Below are 25730 nucleotides of genomic sequence, written 5' to 3' on the forward strand. Positions count from 1 at the left end.
CGGCGGGGGCGGCACTGGGTGAACCCTCCAGGGGGCTGTCGGGGGGCGGGCTGGGCCTCGCCCCGCCCTGCCCTGCCTGGGGGTGGGGGGTGCCCAGGGACCTCCGGCTCTGCCCTGCTGGCCGCTCCAGCCCTGAGCCACTGCGGCCCCGGGATGCCGAGGCTGGGCGCTGGCACCTCCCTGCCTGAGCCCACAGGAGCCTCGCAGCCCCAACGCTGCTTTCTCGGGTCTGGACCAGCTGCCAGGGCGAAGGACTGAGTGGACCGTGATGGCCTTTGAACCCAGGCTTGGAGGAGGTTGGGTACAGCGCAGCTCCTGCTTCTCCTGTTACACCCTTAGGTCTCGGCGAGGGATTTGTGGCGGACTGGGCAAAACACTGTACTGTTAAAGATATACACAGGTACCTTCCTGACCAATTATCTGAGGGCATGTGAGGTCTAATTCAGCCCTGGCATAGGTACCCACCATTCCCATTGGTTTCGGTGAGAGCTTAACCTGCCTCGTCTCTGGCTCCCAACTGTTTGGGATTGTTAATGTTGGTTTAATTATTTTTATAGCAAAATATCACCATCTCTCAGATTCCACTGCAAGAACTTTCACCTTAGGCACAGGTGACCTGTACTCCAGTATTGGCAGAGCAACTCTCAGGTTATTCCCCTCCAGCAGCAAGACCAGAGAGAAAACTCACTATCTGTCCAGGTCACCCCTCCACTGGCAGCAGGACTGGAGGCGGTGGAAACTGAAGGTTAAGGAGCTACAGCCCATAAGGCCAGCCCTGTTCCTTTGTTGTCATATAGAATCGCGCTCTCCTTCATACTTATAATTCTTTAGGAAAAACCTTCGATCTCTCTGTTGATGAATTATCTGTGTATTCTACTGCTTATAAAGCTATTTCCCCACAATTTCTCGAAGGAATGAGAATATACAGAAGTAACTGATGTTTTCTGCAAAATCAAAACAATTAAAAACTAAATCACACTTTTCATCTTTTGAGCTACTACTTAGATTCTCTGTGTTCACAAAAGGCAGTCACTAGTGATGTTTTTATTATGTATAAGGCACCCAAAGTGTGCATTGCATACTACACAATATATAGCTCTTAGAGTCCAGTTTAGGATACACTTTGGAGACAAGTAGATGTAGTCATACGAATGTATTTCATTTCTTCTTGTGTTTTTGAATTTCTCTGAACAGTAAGACCTATTAAAGCTTATTCACTCCAATGGCCACCATCTCCTCAAGGTACTGCTTCCTGAGATCCCAGTCTAATACTAATATAAAATGCAAGAACAATTTTAAGTGAATGTCACAGGAGATTAGGAAATATTGAGAAAGGGGGCAATAGGTCGGGTAGTGTGTGTACAAATTGCTAGGTAAACCACTAGGAATATACACAGTGCAACAGGTTCTCATTCCATCAATCTTGTAGGTGGTGGTGAAGCTGAAGAACTGTGTACTCTGCAGCAATTTGGGCCTACATTTTGTACCAGGGTCCCTGGAATCTGCAGCAGGAATGTCTGTGGCACCACCTTCATTTAAAATTTTAAAAGGAAACTGTTACTGAATTAAAAATTAATAATACAATTGGTACAGTAGACCCTGTGTTATGTTGATCTCCATATTTTCCATTTTTGACATACCAAAGATTTATATAACCATGTATAACTGCATCTGATGGCTGGTTATTAGGGACATTTGAAGCGTTCATGCCCTGAAGTGGCATGGAAGGCATTTTGGCTTTGTGCAGTAAGCACATTAGCTGGTGTTTCTGCTAAAAGATCAGCAGTGACACAGTTAAATGCTGACATTTAAATTATCTTTGGCTTTCAGAATTTAACTCATTGCGATAAAGGGAGCTTTTCAGGATATCTGCAGACTCAGGAAGATAACACTGCATTGGGTTACACTCTGGTCATGGTTTCCTTTACAACCATAAAGTCTAGGAGCATAATTTTTTACTTAATGAAAACTTATGTTCTGATCAAACCTCTGCAGCAAGAGGCAGATTCCATGGACTAGCAGAATACACAAGGCTTCAGTTAAGCCACATATGCCCATTTTAGGTCAAACACATTTTCTATAAGTTCCATTCCCTTCAGGCATTTCCAGATGGCCCAGAGAAGAATTTTGTGAATTCAGCAGACCGCTTCAAGTGCTTCGTACAGTCCACATTATGATATGCTATGTACAGCCATGATGACATTAAACATGTCAAGAAGGAGAATGCAATTAGCTCTAGCTATCTCAAATCATACATTGATTGGTGTTTCCATTAATCTTGCCAGTGGTAGCACTGAATCTGAGATCATTCACACACTCCGCCTAGAATTTTATAACAGGCAATTTTTTTTTTTTTTTTTTAAGCAGGAGAAAATGCTAGCCTGGTCAATGTTATACATATTTTAAATCATGACTAAATGTATTACCTAAGTGTATCGTTACATGCACTAGTGACAACTACAAAGATCTCCCTACCATTTCGGGAGGTCAGGGTTCAAGAAAAGTAGGAGAGACAGCTGAAAGATAAATGAACCCAGCAACCTGTGTGGAGCAGTGAGATAGATGATCTGGCAGCACCATGCAGAGTAGTAGGGTAAATAATCCAGAGCTGCTGAGCAGAGCCGTAGAGGTTGGGGGAAGGCAATTCTCTGGAAGAGGAAAGCAGCAGGGGGAAAAGGTTTGACACAGCACAAGCACAGAAATTAAGTCTGGGGAGAATCCATATAGTGACAAACATACTGAAAAAAGTACCAATGATCATGCAAATAAAGGCATTGTAAGGTTACCAAAGTCCCTCAGCTCATCTTGTAATTCACATTCCTTATCTGTCATTTATGCTGATATATTACACTCTGAGCATCCTGAAGGACATTATTTTGAAAGGTGTTCAAAGGTCTTTACAACATTCTGTGCAGGTCCACATGCCTTGTGTGAAAAGTTAGGGTGCTAAGTCCTGCTGGCAATAACAGGTTCTCTCTTAGAATATAAATCAGGGATAAACTGGTGGCACCCTTCTATTTGTTTTGCATTTATTCCAAATTGTCAGGAGAGCAGAGATTACAGGATGTAAAGACATGCAATCACGGGAATTGGTCTGAAAAAAAGATAAAAAAGAGATTATTTTAGGATGCTGCTTTAAACAAAAATTGCTCTAATATAAATCTGAGCCTATAACTTATCTGGGGATTTGGCAGTGACCAAAGACAAGAGTTTTGAGTTAAGGAAACAGTGTGCTTTTGTTTCAAGAAAGGATGGTGACCTGGTCAGGGAAGATTTGATCTTCTTTGCTTTCAAAATAAAGTTATTTTCAAAGCAGTGCAGAGAACTCAGTCACACATCTTCCATTAAGTTTAACGGAAATTGTGGTGAAATCCTATGTGCCGCTTTGAAAAAAAATCTAAATCAGTGTTCTTGTTTCCTGACAAAAAGAGGCCTCTGAAAATGGAATGGTTACACATGGAGGATCCAAAAGCCTCTTGGGACTGAGTGGTTCCTTTCCCCCTGTAGTGTACTGGACTAGATAGACGACTGGTTTGATCTGAGGTAGCTGTTCCTATCTTCCCTCTCCATAACCATGAAAATAATCCATCAAATGTCCAGATTATATGGGGTGAGTACAGCCCATTACAAAATAAGAATTAAAAGTTTAACTGGGCCAGAATCACTTCTAGTGTAACTCCACTGAAGCCCATTGAAACCAAAGATGAGTTTAGCCCACTGTCTTTCTGTAATCTTCCTTTCACATAGGACATGCCTCTGCCAACTCTTAGGCTGCAACTAGGGAAGAGTCTGGATAAAGCTGTTGACAATATGTTTGCAGAATACTAAATACCACTGAATATTTTCTGTAAATATTTACATTTAGAGGAAAAGATTTGCTCTTTGCATAGTTTGCATGTTAGCATCTGCTCTGCTGCACAACTTACTAATAAATACCACATTGTAAAAGAAAAAAAATCCGTGCTGGTTCTTCAGGGCCATTTAATTAAGGAAGAAGACCTGACAAGAAAGCAAATTGCTGGGGAATTACACTATCTTGAAAGCACCAGCAGTGGAGCATTGTATTTATCCACAGAACAGGGCCAGCACAAGCATAGTATTGCAGGTTTCCCATGTGCTGCCCTAACCAGGGGTGGCACATTTGTATAATTTTTGGTGGTGCCCAGGATAGATCTAAGTACCCCCCCACACACACACACACACCTGCCTTGTAAGCCTATATAGATATATTTTTTAATAATGTAAAAATGAGAGGGCTCTGGGGTGGGGCTGGTGATGAGGGATGTGGGAGGTGCTCAGGCAGAGGGTTGGGGTGCAGCTTGCAGGGTGAAGGCTCTGGCTGGGCCTGGGGATGAGGGGGTTGGGGTGTGGGAGGGACTCAGGGCTGGAGCAGAGGGTTAGGGTTTGGGGGGGTGAGGGCTCTGGCTGGGGGTGCTGGCTCTGGGGTGGGGCAGGGCAGGGGAAAAGGAGTTTGGGGTGCAGGCAGGCTGCCCCAGGGCTGGGACCAGAGAGGAGGACTCCCTGCCAGCAGCAGCTAGCTCCAGGGGAAGGGCCCCCCGGCAGCACACTCACCTCTCACCACTGTCACTGCACGTGCTCCTAGGGCCCCTCTCAGGTCCAGAAAGCCCCCTTGCCTCCCCTGTGGTAGGTGCCGGGTGTGGGGGCTGTCATCACATGTGTGCCTCCCCCCCTGCTGCTGCCCCTCACTGTAGCCTCACTGGGGGGGGAGGGGCTGCCCCTTGCCCAGCGTGGGGCAGGAGCGGTGACTGCAGGCGCGTAGGGAGGAACCCTGTGCTGGTGGAGGGTCCCAACGGAAAAGGGAAGGGTCCGAGGTGGAAGGGCAGGGTCAGGGTCAGCCTGCCCTGGGACTAGGGATGGGGGGCACTAGGACCCTGCAGCAGCAGTTGATGCCAGGAGCCAGCAGAGTAGAGTGCAGTGTGGAGCTGCATGGGGCAAACACCAGCTTGAGACAGGGATGCTCTGTGGCCCAGGGGAGGCGCCCGGGGCAGCAAGTGGGTTCCAGGAGACACTTGGGGGAGATGCGTGGGGGGCAGCAGGTGGGGCTGGGGGAGAGACCTGGCCCCAAACATTGGTGGAGCTGGGCCCATGGGCCCTGAATATTGCTGGAGCCCAGGCACCATGGGCCGATATAACCCGTCACTCCCGGCCCTAACAATCTGTCCTAACCCTGACATGGAGGGGCCATCTTTAGGGGTCAGAGGGTGAGTCAGTCCCCAAGCACTTACACAGTAACTCACCTTGGCACGATGCTCTTGACATGCATTGGGTATGAGGTTTTTACCTTGCATCTCATACAGTCATTCTCACAGCATTGCCAAATGTTCAAAAATCACGAGTCTGTTCCCCCCAAAATCATGAGATTGTGAGAGTTGCCAAGACTGAGTCAATTTTTAGTATTTTTCTCAGGACCTCAGATGCTGGAACCAATGCACATAAGAATCTCAATTTTTATTTTTTTAAAAAGTAAGTTTTGAGCCCTCATCATTGCTGAGAAAAGCTCATAAATGTGAAGCAAATGCACCCTGACAGCTGAAAAACCAGAAGGGAAATAGAAAGAAAACAACATTTGTGGTGTTTTTTTTTTAAATCATGATTTTAAGCCACTCATTGTTGCGGGGGGAGGGGCTGGACTCAGCTTGGGGTTGGCAATACTGTCGGCTTAAAATCATGAGATCTTTTTTTAAAATGAAAGCTGAGATTCTTATGCAATATCATGCTTCCAGCAGCTGTACTTTAAGAAAAAAGTGTAAAAAAAATGCAAGACTCTCAATTAAAATGCAGGAGTTGTCAACTCTGTTAACATCAGTGCAAAATTATACTAGATCACGTTACCTCCCCTTCGCAATAGCATAAGCAACTGCAGCAGGGTGCAAAGCAACAGGGAATCGGGCCCATTATGTTGTCTTTTATTTCAGTGCTGACAAGAAATTGATATAAACAGGGAAAAAAGTCTTAGGAGCTATATTCACGAGGCATTATTGACATGGATATGACATCCCTGACAGCTGATCAGAATGCTCCATTTATGTCCAGCCTTACAAAATCATGTCTCATTGGCATTATGCTCCTTTGGCACCACCATGAAAAACAGCATATTCTGGCTAAAGTTCTGCCTGTCCAAACCCACTGGAATCACTCAAAGGTAAGTCAGAACAGAGTTTGGACCCCCATGACTACACTGTAATGCAAAGATATTTAAAATGGTGCATTATCTGAGATATGTTAGCCTGATGGCATGACACAGTCCAGTATAAGTTTAGCATGTTGTAATCAGCTTGCTAGCTCTTTATTGTGGTAACCACCAGTGCATCATCCAGCCAGCAGAGGGCTCTGTAATCTTCAAAGGGCAGGAAGGGGCAGTAGTAACAGATGTCAGAGGAAGCTGGTGCAGGCGGGAGCTAGTGGCTGTGTGTGAGCAGGAGCTGCAGACTGGAGATTGTAGCTTGGGAGCTGGCTAGGGTTGCCAACTGTCTAATCACACAAATTCAAACATCCTTGCCCCGCTCCTGCCCTGCCCCTTCCCTGACACTCTGCCCCTTCTCTGAGGCCCCACCCTGCTCACTCCATCCCTCCTCCCACCCTCACTCACTCTCACTGGGTAGGGCAGGGGGTTGGGGTTCAGGAGTGGATGCTAGCTCTGTGCTGGAGCCAAGGGGTTCACAGTGTGGGAGCGGGCTCTGGGCTGAGCCTCGGGTAGGGTGTTGGGCTGCAGGGTGCAGGCTCTGGGAGGGAGTTTGGGTGTGGGATGGGGGCTCAGGGCTGGCGCAGGGGGTTGGAGTGTGGGAGGGGGCTTGGGGTGCTGGATCCAGGATGAGGCTCAGGGCTGGGGCAGGGTGTGGGGGCTCTGAGGGGGAGATTGGGTGCAGGAGGATGCTCTGGGCTGGGGTTGGGGTTCGGGGGGGGTGAGGGCTCTGGCCAGGCGGTGCTTAGCTCAGGTGGCTCCCGGTCGGCTGTGCAGCGGGGCTAAGGCAGGCCCCCTGCCTGCCCTGGCCCCGTGCCGCTGGAAGCAGCCAGTATGTCCCTGCGAGAGGGGGCGGGGGCAGGGGGCTCCATGCACTGCTCCTGCCTGAAAGCACCGCCCCTGCAGCTCCCATTGGCCGAGTTCCTGGCCAATGGGAACTGCGGGGGCAGTGCTCGCAGGCAAGGGCAGCACACAGAGACTCCCTATCCTTCCTTCCCCTGCAGGGACGTGCTGGCTACTTCCTGAAGTAGCGGGGTCCAAGGCAGGCAGGGAGCCTCCCTTAGCCCCTCTGCACCACTGGACTTTAAGTGGGCTAAAATCTCCCAGATTGGCATCAGCAGCCTCCGGGAGATAGAGCCCGATTCCAGGAGACTCCCAGCAAAACCAGAAGGGTTGGCAACCCTAGAGCTGGCGCAGCAGGGAAAGACAGGCAGTAAACAGTCTATGATCTGGGTCTGGAGGGCCTGAAAGTTGGACTCTGTTGCTGGCAGGGGGCCAGCAGAAGGACACAATCTGCAGCCTGTAGGCAGGAGCTGTTAGGTGTCTTGGTGTGGAGGGGTCACATCTCATTACCCAACCATTAAAGCCATTGTGCTAAGGGTAATTCCACTGTTTGCTTCTGGCAGCACTAGTGAAGCAGGCCTTTGTTGTCCATCAGCCTCATGAGTGTGTTTATGGAAACCCACTGAGGGCTAGAGCCTGGAGAGCCTCGTGCTTGGAGATCTGTGCCGGGATGTGCCAGGCATTTGCTGCCCCTTGCCAAAGAACCCTCAACGCACCCTGCTCTAGGAAGAGGTCCTTTAAGAAGAGAAGGACAGCTAGTTTGGTCCTCCAGGTCCTCCTAGAGAGGCCTCCCAGCCAAGTCAGCTGCTAGTGGGATCAGTGAGACTTGATCCTCCAGCAGCTAAATGGGCTAGGAGCAGGCAAAGGCCAATCAGGGATCAGCAGGCCAGATACAAAGGGCTGGCTGCTTCTATCAAATGGCAGTTCTGGGTGAAGCCAGGAGAGGGGAGCACATGGATTCTCCCTCTGCCTTAGCCCAAGAAGCCAGGCCAGGTCAAAGTCTTAGCTCTGACTGCACTCTCTGCTTTGGGCAATCAGGGACTTGATTTATTTTGTGCAGAGTACAGCCCAGGTGAACCACCTTGCATTATATATTATTTGACCTACTGTACATTAGCTGAGCTCACTTTGCCAGGTGCCCGCTGGCTCAGGCGAGCTTGGGACAAGACCCTACAGCACTTGTCTCCAAGTTTGTAGCACACCCGTTCTGCTACTCAACACTGATGGACTGGTGTAGCATAGTGCTCACAGCAACATCCTGCAGTGGGGTCAGTTACAGTATTTACGAGGTACTAGTGCCTGGTGACACAAATAGGCTTATGTTGTCGTTATTGCATATCATCTATGGACTGCAACCACTAGAGAGCAACACAATCATGCTTCCTTGACCAGCTGTGATGTGCATGCAGGGATGGCTTAGCTCTGGCACACTTCATAACAAAGAACAGAGGGAAGGGGCTTGAATTAGAATCTCTGGATCTGAACTAGTCCCTGAGGTTTTCATTCGATGTTCGCGCCAAATCTGGAACAGGCCTATTTTCCAGTTCTGGTTTGGATTATTGTTCTTCATTACTTATATCATGGTAGTACATATAGACCCCAACCAGGATTAGGGTCCCATTGTGGTAGATGCTCTGTGTGCACACTGCAAGAGACAATGCTTGCCCCAATGAGCTACAATCTAAGACCAGAGAGACATAGACTTCACTAATAAAAAAGGTGTTTAACACTTGTTAGCTAGTCAGAGTCAACTCTATGAGGAAAGCCACTTAATGTGTTAAAACTGCAGCTTGTCTTGTCTACTCTGGGATTTTAAACATGCCTTTTTTCCTAGTGTAGATATGGCCACAGACAAAAAGTGGGAGTGTAAACAGAGGGACAGAGAAGTGAAGTTACTTGCCTGGGATGTGGCCAAAATTTAATGACAGCTGTTGGTGGCCCTTTCTGCTTTGCGGCATTTGGTGGACTCTTGTACGTCTCAGATGCATTCCAGACTCCTTTGTGTTGGCTGACACAACCCCTGCTACTTTCCCTGAAGTACTCCCCCTGAGTTGATGCAAAGGATTCTGGGGTGTATTTGGGAACTGGAGGCACCCACCATACAGGACAGAGCTGAAAGAGGGACATAGGGAAGGATACAGATTGGAGAATGGGTGGGTTGCTGAGTTAGGTGGATTAGTGGGAGGAGATCACGGAACAAGCAACCAGAGACAGGGAAAATTGCCAAACCACATCTTTGCCTAGGGCTGGCCCTGTATATCCTGAAGCAGTTTTGGCCTAAAGGGATTAAAATCTGCTTAAAATAATAATACTTTAACTTGAACCTGCATCCTTTGTACTGGGAGCAGGTTTTGTGCAGCTGTGACGAGAGGGAATCCAGCTCACGTACTGCCTTCCAAATCACCAGGCAAGTCTTTCCACAGCACCTGACTGCTATAACATGCATTAGTTTCATATATGATCTTTCCTGCCTCCACCCTCCTACAAAGAGGACCTTGATCCCATGCCAACAACACCTGGAGTTTATGGGAGGCCAATGCTGGAGGTGACTGAATACTATGTAAATAGTGCTATAGACTTCTGATTGTGTCATTTCTCTGCTTTTTTTATGTGTAGGCATTTGCCTCATTGGATGTGCAAATAAAATTTGCATTGTTTGCCTGTTGCACACTAGCTCCATTGAACCACTTCCCCGCCCCCCACAATCCACCCGGCCCAGCCCCTTGCCCCTTAGAGAGGCTGCAGAATGAAAGGACCTTTGCTGGTTAGAAAAGAATCTTAATACATGGGGTTTATTACAGTCATGCCTTGCAGTGCTGCTGCCACTATAAACACATGTCTACTGGCATTTGTGTTAGAAACTCCATTCCTCTCCCCTGCCACACCCCAAGGGCTTATAACTTGGATATTAAAATCTGATGTGAGCAAAAACTTGGCACACATGAACTCAGCCTGGGGCAAATTTTTTAAAAATGTTAAAGAGGGTTTTATTTATTTATAAAGCATTTTGGCTGAATTCAGTTATGTTTTAAAGCTACTCTAGTTAACTAAGATGCCATATTTCCAAGTGAGGACTGTCCACACTTGCAGATTTAAAAACACAAACAGTAGAAGTATTGAAGGGGGAAAGGCAGCTGCTCTAATGTTTACAGCATGAACAGAAAGACCTGCTGCCTTTTAAATGATGAAATTAATGTCAGTGAAAGGTGAGTAACAGCTCTGCAGAGTGACGTTGTCTGTTTTTCCACAGAGCAGATACAGTCAGGGAGAGGAACCCTTACTTATTTTGGTTGGATTCAGATGCAGCTGCATTCAGTGTGTTCCGGTTCAGTTCCAGCTCGTCACCAAAAAAATAAAATAATAAAAATAATAAAAATAGTTTGGTTACTGGTTCAAATCAAACTTCAAGCTCAGGGGAAGTAAATGAAAAAGACAGTTAAAATTTAAAATGTAAATTATTTTGATTTGACCACTTTTTTTAAACTTGACGTGAGTTTTCCCTATTGTGTTCTGTTGTCAAAAAAAACACGATTTTTTTATGATCTAGGCAAACAAAAACAACACCTTTAATCTTTGTTCTGTCATATTGGACCTCTGCAGTGAAAGGATAAATTTGAATTTGGGTCATGGGCCCTGCCTCATGTGGTGCAATGAGAGGGAGAAGCTGCCCCAGGAGTGGGGGATGGATGGGAGGAGGCCTGTCTAAAAGGCAGAAGGATGGGGGAGCCATTACCTTTTCCTTTGGGCTTGAAGAGTTATTGCTCACTTCTGGGACCAGGGAGCATTCCACCTCCTCTCTCCAAGGATGAGTCTCAGAGATGGTTCAGCGATCTCTGGGTTCCCCGGCTGCCTCGCAAGGCGTGCAGGCAAGCTCCCAAGTGTCCCCTCTCCCTCACTCTTGTGGGTGGCCTCCTAATCTCATTCTCATCTCATTATACTGGGGCAGGCCTTTCTGGTAGCAATCACATGTTATTTTGTTGTCTTGTTTTATAACTGAAAATAAGATCACGGTAGTTTTTTGAATATTGAACTTAAAAAATGCTGAACCTTTATTTTAACCAGTAACCCATTTTTTTTTTCAGTTCAGTTCTGGTTCAATAGGTAAGACAAAATTATGGTTCTCTGGTTTGACTCCCTGGGTGCAGTTAGTACAAGCTTCCCCCTCCCATAGCCCTGAGAGTAAGCTTCACTCTGACGTGGAGAGAACACCTGCAGTGGTCAGAAGAAAGTTCAATCTCCACAGCCCATTCAGTTTTCGGCCTTCTGACAGGAGTGCTAGAGTTAGTTCACAAAGACTTATTCTCCTTTTCTACCATCTCTCTCTGGCTTTCTCTTCCCATCCCAGACAGTGGGGTGACGCAAAGCTATGCAAGTTGTATCTGGAAACTGAAATGAAGGGCTTGTCCCACACTAATCCACAGTTCCAGTCTCATGACTGTATTCTGTAAAAATTCCTGTTGAGCTCACGCAGACAGCCCCATAGGCCGTTGAACAGCTGTCACTTTTGACAGGGGCTGGGTTTGATCAGGTGGCTTAGAAGTAAAAACAGCTACATTACCCATTATAATTTCCTTCTTCATCATCCAGTCCACCACCAAAGCTTATTTTTTGTTTGTATAGCCACCCACTCACTGTGGCACTCTGTCACCCTCTAGTGATAGCTAGACCACAGATAGACATTGATGAGCCTCAGCTAATGAGTCTTTTAGCTCTGGCAATAGAGTCTCATGCTTTAAGATCCCAGAGGTCCCAGGTGTACAGTTTTTACAACCATTTTTATCCCACCACATCTCAACTAATCTCACCACTCCGTGGCAATAAAGCAGCACACATACCTTCCCTTCTCATTTACAGTAACAATGGTCCTTGAGATTTGGCTGCATGTAGATAGTTGCCACTACTTTTCCAGAGTTTTCTATTTCATATTATTGTAGCCATGTGGCAAGGTAGAGCTTTTTACCCACGTTGCTTTAAGCCTACACAGGCCAATATAACAATTCCCTTTTTCCTCCAGTGTATTCTGGGAGGGTTTTTTTAAAATTTTTTTTCTCCTTCCTCTGAAGCATTAGGGATAGCTATAGCTGGGGGTAGGACGTTGGCCAGGAAGGGCCAGGGCTCTAAGGTGGCACCAAGCATTTTCTCTCTCAGATGCTTGGCTGGCTGCTTCTTGCTCAGAGTTTAACTAATTACAATATATGGCATCAGGAAGTAATTTTCCCTCAGGTCAGATTGGCAGTGACCTTGGGTGTTGTGTTGTTGTTGGTTTTTTTACTTCCTTCCATTTGCAGTGTGTGGGGGCAGGAATGGTCTCAGTTTTTTGTTCTGTTCCTAACAAATGTGATAAACCAAACATTCAAAAACTAAAACAAATTTGGGAAATGCTGTGGTGCCTCATGGGAGTTGTAGGTGAGGGGGCCTCATGCCCCCCATTTTCCCTTATGGAAATCCCAGCTGGACTACATCTGGCATGATGCACTGCAATCAGGGACTCCCATAATGCAGACCCATCGCAGCATAACATGGAAGATGTAGTCTGCCTCAGAGCAGAACAAGGGTATATGAAGCAGTTGAACTACAAGTCACATGAGGCACCACAGTGACATTTCTGAACTCAAAATTTTGATTTTCAGCCAAAAATCTTTGGGTTTTGATTTTTTTTGTCCGAGAGTTGAAATTGTCTGTGGACTCCCCTGCCCCTCCTTATGGCCAGCTCTACACCTAAGGTTAGTCCTAGTGTGCCAGGCTACTCATGTCCTGCAAAAATTCTTCCAAGATAGGCAGAGTGATAAATAATGAGGAGAACAAAGTAGTTCTCCAGAGTGATCTGGATCATTTGGTAAGCTGGGCCCATTCAAACAAAATGCGTTTTTTTAAACTCAGCCAAATACAAGGTCACACATCTGGGAACAAGGAGTACAGGTCATGTCTACAGAATGGAAGACTGGATCCTGGAAAGCAGCGACTCTGAAAAGGATTTGGGAGTCCTAGTAGACAAACATCCAATGAGATATTGTGGCAAAAAGAACTAATGCGATGCTTGGCTGTCTAAACAGGGGAGTATTGTGCAGAGAAGCAGTTTTACTTCTGTATACAGCATTGGTGAGACCAATAGTATAATACTGTATGCACTTCTGGCATCCACATTTTATAAAGAGCATTGAAGAACCAGAAAGGGTTCAGTCTCCAGTGGCAATGGGTTACCTGGAATAGCCCTGTTGCACATTTTACGTGAGCAGTTAGAAGCCTTTGTTATAGCAGAAAGAGAATTGCCTCCTATTACTGTTCTGAGGGCTGTTAAGGGATACAAAGCAAGCAGTGCGAACAGGGCTCCCTTTCTTTCCTTTTACTCCCATGACTTTTCCCACATGTTTTCTTCAGCTCCTTTTTTTTTAGGACACTCCCGAACGCATTTCAGCTGCTGTCTGGACACAAGAAGGCCAACTTTTGTCACTCAAACTAGTGACCTTAGCTAGTCACATTTCAATGCCAACAGAGTCCATCTGTGATACTATTTCAGTGAAAGATATGTCTCACAAAATTGCATTTGATGGGAGCACAGGTTCAAGGACAGCAACTCAGATGGCTCAGGTGTCTGCTAATGCGGTATTACACTCTTTTATCTTCACCCAAGTCAAGTTTAATACAAAGTTTTTTGTTTCTTTTGTCCTCCAACAATTAAAAGAGAAGAATGAGAACAGAGATATTCTAAAAGGGCAGAAATAAACTTAACAAGCAAGCAAATTGCTCCAGGCCTTCTTTATCCATCCATAAGGTGCAAAAATGGGTACACACCACATCTCCCCATCCCCTTTGTTGATGACTTTTATAGGCCAAATAAAAGTCTTGCCTCCAATTTTGGCCAGACATAATTGCCTCCATCACTGATAAAGTACTCAAGTGTGACATCTGCAGTGAATATAGGAAACAATGCATGTGAACTACTAATACCATATGTGATTCTGGATTCCAGAGTTCGTCTAAAACCTGAGCTGTTGCACAACGTATTACGTGACCGTGTCATAATACACTGTAAATACAGATTGTTCTCTATCGGATTTCAGATGAGCAGAAAACAGACAATGGCCCATGTAATGGCGCAGGCCTCACCTCAAGTCGTGCCCACTTGTGCCAGGGTACAATGTTGTCAGAGATTCTCATCTCTGTGCCCCCCTGGTGATCACTTCTTCAGTCAGGCAATGGCTTGTCTTTTTCGGGGGCCTGGCCCTCTGGACAAGTTACCTAAAAGTTCACTTCCCTTGTGGGGTAATAAAAGGATCCAACTGAAAGTCCAAAACAAGTGCCCAGACTTATAGTTCTTCTACTCCCTTTGGCCTCCACTGAAGTCCTCTGCTTCCTGGCTGATGCAGAGGTTCTCTTTTGTCTTACCTCCTCCCCAGCAGGATTCCCCCACTACCTCCCTTCCACAGGACTCTGGCAACCTCATTTAGGGACTATGAAGAGCATGGAGACCTACCTCAGGGCTCCTCCACAGGAGCTACTCTGCTCCCTGGGAGTCTCGTCTAGTCCTCATTCCCCTTCCAGAACACTAGCACCAGGACTGTCTCCCTGGACACCTAGCCCCTTATTCCGGGAGCTCACCATAGGAGTTAGTGGTATTGCTGTGGCTCAGCTCTGCAGCCACAGCCACCCCCAAACTGTTGGGTAACACCTGCAGTATGCTCCCGCCACCTCTACTGGCTCTCTCTCTCACTCCCCAGGCTGACTTCCCAGCTCTGTTTTAGGTACTGTAGTCCTTCTTTATTCCCTGCAGCTGGAGTCATTAATTGTCACTGAGTTGCCAATGGGGGCTAGCTGGTAGGTCATAGGCACGGCTGAGCCCTGCTTGCCTCAAAGGGCCAGCCAGCCTGTGACAGCCCATAATTCATGAGTGGCTCATTTTGGGAATTATTTTTGATATATCAGTTCAAGCATACCACACCAAGCCCCTGGCAAAAAAAAAAAAAAAGTGCAAATAGCAAAGAACTAGCTAAAATGTCCTGGCATAGTCACAGGTCCATAGCTGGCATCTGTAGTATTTCACCATGTACCACAAAATACTTTATGAGGATCAGCAGTTCAGAGACTCAATGGTGCAGAAGGATAAAAACTTTAGTGCCAATATCTAACAAGCTTCATGAGCTACAAACATTACCCTTGAAGTAGTTACAAGAGAGCTATATGCCAGGAAAGTGGAACAAAAGAATTAATAGGACAAGAATTCCTGACAATCACCCACACTGTACATGGGAAAGAATGCGAGGGTCAAAACAAGAAATGGCTGGCAGTCTGCCAAAGTAATGACTGTACTATGCACTCCAAGTTCATAGGTCACAGCTAACTATTGTAGGCTTTTATTATTTATTGATAAGCTGTCAAATAACCAGGCTCAATCAGTTTATTAATCAAAGATAAATCCACATGGTACAGAAAGGTTAATACATTAGCAAGCTGGAGAACAGTCTTGCAGCGTTACTTCTTCAGTGTGTTCCAAAATAGGACGTCAATTCTGATCATATTCCCCTTGTTTACAACCAGTAGAAGATTCCACAAACTCCATAGACCTTACACCCTCTTTTTTCTTATTTGGTTTGTGATCGATCCAGGCCAGTTGGGTACAGCAGAGTAGCCCTACTGGGATCCGGGAAGTGGGAGGGTGAAGCCCGCCCACTGCTAAAGGATCTCCCCCTCCCCCCCCCCAGCCCCCAGCCTAAGAGGGGGATCCACAGGACCTGGACACCAAATGATTACGGGGGACAACTAATGAAATAACAGGGACAGGAGTGTGGTCAAAGGGTCAAACGAAGGGAACTGGACGGGGACACTGAGCAGAGAATCCCGGATGGCATCCACTGCTCCTCAAAGGCGTCAAGGGAGTCAGTGGATGCCGCCCAGAGGAACTCTGCCCGGATATGTGAACGGACAGAGGATCGGAAATAGGCCTGACAGTCACAGGAGACTCCATTGGCCAACCTCCTCATCCTGCTTTTATAGATGGCCATTTCAGCTAGGGCCAGGAGGAGGTTGACCAGGAGGACCTGCGACATTGTGGGGCCACGGATAGGGAGTGAATAAATAAGAAGGTGAGGGGAAAAGTGCAACCAAAAACGTAATAAAATATTCGTGAAGAGCCGGAATAGGGGCTGCAGCCTGGCACGCTCCAAATATACGTGTGCCAGGGTTTCCTTCACACCGCAAAAGGGGCAGTTGTCTGGGATAGGGGTGAACCGCACCAAGTACACGCCCATGCTCATAGCTCCGTGAAGGAGCCGCCAACTGACATCCCCAGCGGGCCTCGGGACCAAGGTGGAATATAGGCTGGCACATCGGGGCTCCTCACCCTCCAAAGGTGACAGGAGGTCCCACCATTTTGTATCGGGGCGGGACACGAGGGTGAGGGCGTGAAGGGTATGGAGCACGAGCGTGTATAGATGTTTCCTTGGCGCAGTCTGGAAGCAGACCGGCTGCAGCTCATGCAGCCGCCTCACGGTGAAGGGGTGGGTGGGTCGGTTGGGTCCACGGGGCAGGGGCCCAATGAAAAGGTCCGGCGGGCCTGGGGTGGAGGTTGGGCGGGGCGCACCCTCGTGCAGGACCCGGTCAAGGTAAACCCGAGCAGCGGGCGGCAAAGTGGGCCTCAGCTCCTGAAGTATGCGCCGGGGAGTACGAGGTCTGGAGACTCCCATACGCTGAGCGAGCATCAGGGGATCCAGCCAGTCTCCCCGGTCGTAGTCCAGGAGGTCTCCGACTCTTGTGATTTCTGCCGGGACCAACCTCTGGTGCACCCAGGGGGACTCCGCCACCTGCACGCGAAGCTGTGGGTCGTGTAGCAGGGGCTCCGCGAGGAGATCTGCCCCCTCGGTGGCCGCCACGGACCTGGTTGTTGAAAGCAGTTTCCAGGTCCAGAGGAGGTCCTGGTAGAAGACTGGCAGCCCAGAGAGGCCTTGCGGAAGACCTCTCGGATGGAGATAAAGGAGCTGCCGGTCGTATCGGAGCCCTTGGAAGCGGCGCAGGAAGGCGTGCGCCAGTATGCTCCACACTGGACTACCTGCACCATAAAGGAGCCTCTGCAGGGCCTGGAGGCGGAAGACATGGACCTGAGTGTGCAGACACTTCAGGCCCTGCCCTCCCTCCTCCAGGGGTAGATGGAGAACCCCTGCAGGGACCCAGTGCAGTCCTGACCAAAAGAACTCCAGAATCGATGTCAGGAGGTTGGCCAGGAAACCCGGGGCCGGGACCAGGGTGTTGAGCCGTACCAGAGCATGGACAGGACTAGTTGATTAAGCACCAGTGCTCTCCCTCGAAGGAAGAGGCACCAGAGCATTTCCGGAGCCGCTCTATCACCCTGCCCTCTAAACTGTGCCAGTTCTCCGGCGGAGAGGGATGCGTGGCAGAAAGGTAAATGCCAAGATAGAGCAGCGGACCCGCGCTCCACCGGATGGCCTGAAGCGCGGGTGGGAGGGAGCTCGCCTGCCAGCCGTCCCTGACCACCAAGCCAGAGCTCTTGACCCAGTTGACCCGAGCGGAGGAGGCTGCCGAATAGATGGCCTGGCAAGCCTCCACCCGTGCCAAGTCGCCCAGGTCCTGGACCACGAGGAGCACGTCGTCGGCGTACCCGACTCCAACTAACCTGCAAAGAATCAGGTGAGGCCATTAAGCTAATGTGACCACCTGACCCTAATTAAGGCCCCTCTGATAATATAAAAGGGCTCACTCCAGTCAGGCAGAGAGGAGCCAGAGGAGAGGAAGTGTGGCTGAAGGTCCCTGGGCTGGAACCCGGAGTAGAGGGTGAGCCTGGGTTCCCCCCAACTCACCACTACAAAAACACCTCCTGGGAGGGGAAAACAGGCCCTGTCAGGACAGGAGGCTAAACTGTTTTGGCATGAGGCCGTAGGAGCAGCAGAGACTCTGGGAATTCTCTCACCAACCTCCATTGCTGGCTTATGATGAAAAGGGCTCAGTAGACTGTATCCCTGGCCCTAGAGAGAGAGAGAACGGCTACGTGGAGGGTTGCAGTGAGCCTCTGAAGCTAGCATAAACCACCTGGAAGCACGGGACCCATGGGGACAAGGTCGGAGCTCTGCCACAGGTTTCATACATATTTTGCAGGGCACAAAGACACCTGTACTAACGATCCCTAACACGCTGCATCTATCCATACCTAGTTCATAGTTGGCAAGCCTCAGCAGAACATACGTCTTGTTGCTGACAGATTCTACACATACAAAGAACAAGATTATGCAAGTTTCACTTCTAGTAAATTTCCACAATAAAGCTTAGCATAATACAAAGCATTGTGGAAAGTATATAATATTGGCTACCATACCTCTGTGCCCCAAGTTCAAAAGACACAAGCCACTCCCGAGGAGGATGAGAAGGCATCTAAACAAACAAAGCAGGACACTGGCTCTCTGCAGCTGTAGAGCCTCCAGCATGGTATTGAGCATCTTCCTGTGCTGACTAAAGTAATACATGCCCACCAAGCCACTGTGAAAAAACCAGAAGCAGCAAAGACAGGCTCCAGGAGCAAATCGAGGCTAAAGAGGCCTGTGCAGAAGGAACTCCTAGAGCAGAAAGGTTGAGAGTGTGTAGCTATTGAGAGATGTCCAGTAAGAGACAGAATACTCTCATCCGTCAGGGGGTTTCAATCATCTTCATCTACCGCAGTGGTTCTTCACCTCATCCCTATTGTGGATCCCTGTTTCCTGTCAGGATCCCTAGTGCCTCCCTCCGATCTACCCGGGTCCTTCTCCCACTTAGAAGTATAGGGAGGCAGAGTAGTTGTGACCCCCAAGCTGAGATCCCATGGTCTACCATGACCTCTAGCATTCCCCAGGTTTCATTAATTGGCTGGGTAGTTTGCGATTGTATTGTTTAGCAGGTATTGTTTCCTTTGCATTTGATTTTCAAAAACAAAGACAAAAACAGTGGATAATGCGACCTGTTATGTGGCATTCTTGTTAATCCTGCCCCCAGCTATGTGACTGGGTCAGGAACCTGTCATGGAATATTAATCTGCATTGTGCTGTTCAGCCACTAGATGATGCTGTGTGTAACATACTTTATTTAGGCTAACCTCAGGCATGCCTGTCAGAGCATTAAAGAATCTTATAGTGAGCATATCTGGTGTATCTCTTGGAGGAGGAAACTTTGTAGTCAGTCCATATCTGATACAGAAACCTGACCCTCTTGTAGTAGCCTTGCAATCTACCATGTACAAGGTGTACATGGCAGAAATAAATCCTGGTCTCTTAGCAGCCCTCCCGTGTCACACCTGTGTTACTGTACTTGCTAGGGACGCAGTTACACAGATGTGGAGGCTTCTTTGGAGGCTGCATGGCCCAGAGGAATGCAATTATAAGGAAATAAATTAGTCCCCTGTGACTCAGGGGCTTACAACGTGACATTCTGGAAGAGAAGGTGCATTTCAGGGCACAGGTTCCAGGCATATTTCATTGGCAGAAATGTTTTATGGATTTGGCTCCAAATCCTCAGATGGAAAACTATATTTTTCAGGGACAGCTGCCTCTGGAGCTATTGTTAATACGATTCAGTCACATACAGGAACCAAAGAAAAAGGGAGCGGCTCAAATGGGCATCTAGCAACATGATTTTCCACTAACCCTTTCAGGTCCTTGGCTAGGAGATAATATACATCTGCCAAGTAATTTATTGCCATGTCAGGCAGCCCTGAACAGGTGACATAATTACAGCATTCCCAGGAGTTGGAGAGAAAGGATGGTCATCACACTGGTTTGGGGCTCAGCAGATCTGAATTCAACTCCTGGCTCTGCCACAGCCGCCCCCCTTCCCCCCATGTGACCCTGGGCAAGTCACTGAGAGTGTGTCTGTACTGCAATAAAACACCCATGGCTAGCCAGAGTCAGCTGACTCAGGCTTGCGGGGCTCAGGCTGCAGGGCTATAAAACTGCAATGCAGATGTTCGGGCTCAGGCTGGAGCCCGGGATCTGGGACCCCTAGGGCATTGGCTCTCAATTTTTCTAGACTACTGTACCCCTTTCAGGAGTCTGATTTGTCTTGCGTACCCCCAAGTGTCACCTCACTTAAAAACTACTTGCGTTCAAAATCAGACATAAAAATACAAAAGTGTCACAGCACGCTATTACTGAAAAATTGCTGACTTTCTCATTTTTACCATAGAATTATAAAATAAAATGATTGGAATATAAATATTGAACTTAAGTTTCAGTCTATAGTCTAGAGCAGCATAACCAAGTCATTGTATGAAATTTTAGTTTGTACTGACTTCGCTAGTGCTTTTTAGTAGCCTGTTGTAAAACTAGGCAAATATCTAAATGAGCTGGAAGACCTCTGCGTAACCCCAGCGGTAAGCAAACCCCTAGTTGAGAACCACTGCCTTAGGGTATGTCTACACTATAGTGTAAGCCCAAGGTTCAAACTTAGGCTTAAACCTAACCCCCCTTCTGTCTACACACAAATTGTGCTAATCTGAGTCAAACCAGGACCCAGTGTTCAAGCCATATTGCTTTGCAGTGGTGGCCCAGCCCCACTAGACTCATGCTCTGGGAGTCCTCCACAAGTATACCACAATCCCACAGGCCGACTTTCTTTGTCCTCTGGACGGTCAAGTTTGCTCACACTGCATCATGGACAAAGAACTACAGTAGCCACATTTTGGGAGGGCGCTAGGAAATCTGGTTGGTTGGACTCAGGCCCACATAATGCAGTGTAGATACTGAAGCCCCAGATTGGGATGCAGGGTTCAACAATTCCTAAACTGATGTTACAAATGAGTGTAGGGGCTCAAACTCAGGTTAACAAACCCAAGGTCTGCTAAGTGGAGTTCTACTAACCCTGAGTTTATATTGCACTATAGACATACTCCTGAGGATATGGGTCAAAGGGTATTTAGTGCTCCTCACTTCTACAGCAATCAATAAAAGTGAGGAGTCTAAATACCTTTGAGGATTTGGGCCTTAGTTTCTCTGTGCCTCGGTTCTTCTATCCATACAAGAGGAATAATAATACTCCTTTTCTTCCACCCTGTGTCTTTTTCTATTTAGTCTTACTAGTTGTTTACACAGCACCTTGTATAGTAGGACTCTGATTTTGGTTGGAGCCTCTAGCTGTAGCTGTAATTCAAATAATAAATAAGTTTCTGTTATGAGATTAGATGTTTTTAAAGAGATGGATAGCTTAATGACAAGCAATACCACATAGCTATGAAGGGGAAGTAGCAATGTAGGTCACTACATATGTGAGAAAAGAATTCCCCACTTATCACATTGCGCAGTTCTTGTTCGCCTTGGTCTAATTATGTCACACAGTTAGACTCTGTTTCCTATGGCCAAGGCCACCTGTACATGTGCCCATCCACGTTGTATAGGAGAGAGTTGATTACTATCTTTAATCTCCTTGGGAAGCTGCTGCCTGCTTCTTAACCCAGGATTATCACCTGCTGCCATAACCAATGAAAGGCAGGATTATTTAGCCAAGATTCCACTCTGACTTCTGCTAGCTGGACTTCAGCTGTTGTGCTAAATATCAGGGGACATCACCCAAGACATGACATATCAAATGTTTACTGGCTGTAGTTTGCCTGTTAGGCTTTCAAGTTAATTTCAATTTGCTAACAGTCTCTTAGTGCTGTGAAATGCATCTCACTTTTACTTGTTTAAGTTTCAGTCAAATTGTGACTTCCCAGCTATTTCAAGAAACACTGTCAGGTAATTTAGGCTCAGAACTCCACCATGTAAATTAATAGAGGGAACGCAGTGAGTCAGCAGCAACGTAATAAAATTATGTTCCAGCTCAGTTAGAAAGGCCTCTTCCTTAGGGCTTTATTCTTGAGGGCTAGGCTGGTGTTTTCCAAAAGCAAACAGAAGTGATTTAATAGTAATGGGCAATGAAGAAAAACACTTCCCAGCTAGGGTACAACCCAGTCCCGTAGCTGGCGGAAGTCCTGCCTTCACCCGCTGAAATTACTAAGTAGGTGTCTGCGGGACATTCCTATATTTCCTCTGTGCCTGACCCTGTAAAGTTCCCTCAACCCTCATCAATTGCTCAGCCCCTAGCAGGATCATGCCCACTTACTGTTATGTGATATGTAAACACAGTTCATTTTAAACAGGAGACATTTATTAAAGAAGACAGCTACAGATACAAACAAAACATGTGTAACCCTTCTGCCCGTCAGAGTTGGCAGCAACAAGGGCCGGGTTCAATATCTAGGGGATCCATTCCAATAACACAATGCAAACCGGCTCGAGCCCCCACCCAGTGACCTGGGACAAATATATATACCACCCCCGCTGGGCACCTCCCAGAGGCAATACTTCCCCTCTCGCAAGCACCTAATCTGAGTGTAGCAAAAAGCCTTTTAATAACAGAGAGAAACAATGTGGCATTATGTTGGGGAAACACCACCAACAGGATTCATAACACAACCCATGAGCAAAAAAACCCACCCCAAGCAAATTGGGGCGTGTCCTTTCCCTTTGGTTCTTGAGTCCAGCAACCCCAAATCACCCAAAGTCCCAAAAGTCCAATGACCCAAAAGTCTCTGTCCCTGGTCAGGGCAGCCCCAGAGTTCAAAAGTTTATCTGCAGAGCTTTACCTCCCAACCTGGGTGGAGATGGGGGCGGGGGTAAAAGGCACCTTACATGATCTGAAGCTGACCGCCCCACAGCTCCATAGGCCTTCGCTCCGCTCCGCTCCACCAGCCGCCCCACGAACTGCTTCGCTCAGCTCCCCTCCACTCCGCGGCCCACAAGCAGCTCCCGCTGTCCCACGAACTGCTCCGCGTCCCACCAGCAGCTCCCGCCGTCCCATGAACTGCTCTACCAGCCTGTCCACGAGGCACTCCAGCCATCCCGCAAACTTCTGCGCAATAGATCTTCAGGCTCCCCCACTACTTAACACAACGCTCAGTGATTTCAGCTCTTAGTCAGTTCAACTCTTTAGTGAATTCAGCTTGTAGTAGAGGAGCCTCAGTGCTGGTGCGCCATTCACCCAAAGTGAGCTCAGCAGCGTGTAACTAGATTCCTAATGAAATCAAAATTAGCTCTGATATTCTACAGTGAAGAGAGGAGACAGTGCAATTAGCATGTAAGGCCCTCACCAAGGGGCCCATGCCACTAAGTATTAATACTTGTCCCCAACCTCTCTCAATTCACAGAGAATTGGAACCCATGACCCTTGCCTAGCGAGTGCTACTTAGTTGATGGTGAGTCCCTCCATCATAACAAAAGGCCAAGTACAGTTCCAAGCACAGTTCCCATAATCAGGGTAATAACAATTTATTCTTCCTGCCCCAATAACAGAGACACTGGGGATCCCGCAGCAGCCAAAGTGACCATTTGGGCAGCTATGGCCTCATTCTAGGCGGGGTGGGTGTGCCTATGCAAATGAGATTGGCCCCTGAAGTTCTTTTCCACAACTTGCCACACCTCACCACCAGATGTCAGGGTGGAGCTCACCCTGACACTGCTTACACATGGTTCCACATAGCCTGAGTCCCAGCTTTGTCTCCCTTGTTTGCCAGTGACTACATCCTGTTTGGAACTCTGTACAGCACACAATTACTGAAGGAACATTTCATTATACTGACAGACTAATTGAGCCTTCACTCTCCAGCCCATGCTCTACATCTTTGTGAGACCAAGTAGAGAGTTAGCTCTCTGCTTTCCAGAAAACAAATAAGACCTCTGCACCCTATAATATTCCCATTTTAAAGTTGCTACACTAATGGCCACTGGCCTCTAAATGTACACACTCTGTCATGAGGAAACAATTTAAAAATATTACCCAGTGTTATGTAGGGCCTACTGCAAACAACCATATTTTAAAAGACGACCTGAACTTGTGCATGCAAATTTTTAAAAGCCCACAACACCTGTTTGCAAACCCCACATTTGGATTTGCAGATCAGACCACCAGCTGGGCAGGTATGGGACTGAGTCACCACTGCATTACTCCCCTGGCTAGGTTACATCACCATGGAGCTGGTATAACACAGTGATGAATCAGGGCCATATCTTTTGCATTGCACTCATGTGGGTGCAGCTCAGCCCTATGGGAACACATGCAAAATACTCAAGTTCAGAGGCTGTTCTGAAAGTGACCCAGAGTGTTTGGAGAGCAGAAAGAACCCAGCAGCCTTCTGGGTGCATATTGAGGAAAGCTGTTTATTTCAAGTTCCATTACGTTAGGAATTCAGGGGTGAGGAGAAGGGGGGTGCTGTAAAATGTTTCTAAGGACACACAGCTGGCAGGGGAAGAAATGCTATTTAAGTGTTACAGTATTATAAATAAATGGGAAGTGAAAATAAGTGCAATCCCGACTTTATCACTGGGGTGCACGGCCTGGTTGGAGCAGCAGACAGCCTTTGTTCTGGGCTCCAGAAGGCTGCTCTCAGCCATTCTCCTTTTATAGCCGTTTCTGGAAAAAAATGAAAAGGCAGCTATGACCTGGCTGGGCTCTCATTGGAAATATGGAGGCTGGGAGCTGAGACGGAGAGGTGCCCTATCCTGTGCTGGTTTGCTGGCATCTCTCTCTTGATATTTCAGGCTTTGATCTCCGCTGACATAGCGTCTGAGCCAAAGCTCATTGAAGGATGCCATCAATCTCAGTGGCCTTTGGACCAGGCTCACAGTACGGAGATCTGGGTGAGCAGTTATGAAACTAGCACCACTGTGCAGTTACCCCAAGGGTGAATTTGGCCCCACGTACCTAACTTTCATTCTTTTCCACAAACACACCAACACTTGTAGTGAATCCAGACATTACAGCTGTCAGCTAAAGCAGTGGCTCTACTTTTCCAGCCTACCGTACCCCTTTCAGCAGGCTGATTTGTCTTGCGTCCCCCCAAGTTTTACCCCACTTAAAAACTACCTGCTTACAAAATCAGACATAAAAAACAAAAGTGTCACAATGCACTAGTACTGAGAAATTGCTGACTTTCTCATTTTTACCATATAATTATAAAAAAAATCAACTGGAATATAAATATTGTACTTACATTTCAGTGTATAGTGCATAGAGCAGTATAAACAAGTCATTGTATGAAATTTTAGTTCATGCTGACTTCGCTAGTGCGTTTTATGTAGCCTGTTATAAAACTAGGTAAATATCTAGATGAGTTGATGTACTCCCCTGGAAGACCCCTGTGTACCCCCAGGGGTAAGCGTACACACATACACACATGGCATAAGGTATAGATCATAGGATCTTCTGCTCAGTTAGCTGTCAAAAGCATTAGGACGTACATAGCACATCTTCTTTATAGGTTACTTCCTAGAAGGCAAGATGCACAAACCCATCTCTCTCCCCCCTCCCTCCACCATTGACTTTAGTGGAATCACTGCAGCAAATCCAAAACGGTGAATGAAATGAATAATCCCTGGCAGTGAGTGCAGGTGGGCAGACACGTGGGCTGCCATCCCCTTTGTGCCACCACTCTCTGTCCCTGCTCCTGTTGGGACAGCTTAGCTGAAGTGCCCAGTCATGCAGAGACTATTCAGCAGCATTGCATGCAGGGAAGGAGGGTGCTTCCGGCTGAATTATCTGCAATGCTCTCTTCTTCCCTGTAGATGGTGCTGTGTCCAGCAGAAAGGCATTGCCAGTGTGTCTGTCAGGGCACATCCGAAGGGAGGGGGAGAAATGGCCTGGATTGAAGGAAGCACACAAAGAGAGGAGACACCTGCCTTGC

General features: G+C 47.5%; 1 long non-coding RNA gene across 1 annotated transcript; it reads right to left on the reverse strand.

Moving 5' to 3' along the window:
- Positions 1-1028: 1028 nt before the first annotated feature.
- LOC122466374 lies at positions 1029-25576 on the reverse strand. The gene is made up of 2 exons (XR_006291808.1): positions 25041-25576; positions 1029-3094 (listed from the first exon to the last, which is right to left on the reverse strand). It is a non-coding gene; the product is annotated as an uncharacterized LOC122466374 (long non-coding RNA).
- Between the last annotated feature and the right edge of the window lie 154 nt (positions 25577-25730).

The sequence above is a fragment of the Chelonia mydas genome, chromosome 6 (genome assembly GCF_015237465.2).
Source record: "Chelonia mydas isolate rCheMyd1 chromosome 6, rCheMyd1.pri.v2, whole genome shotgun sequence".
Taxonomy (NCBI): Eukaryota; Metazoa; Chordata; order Testudines; family Cheloniidae; genus Chelonia; species Chelonia mydas.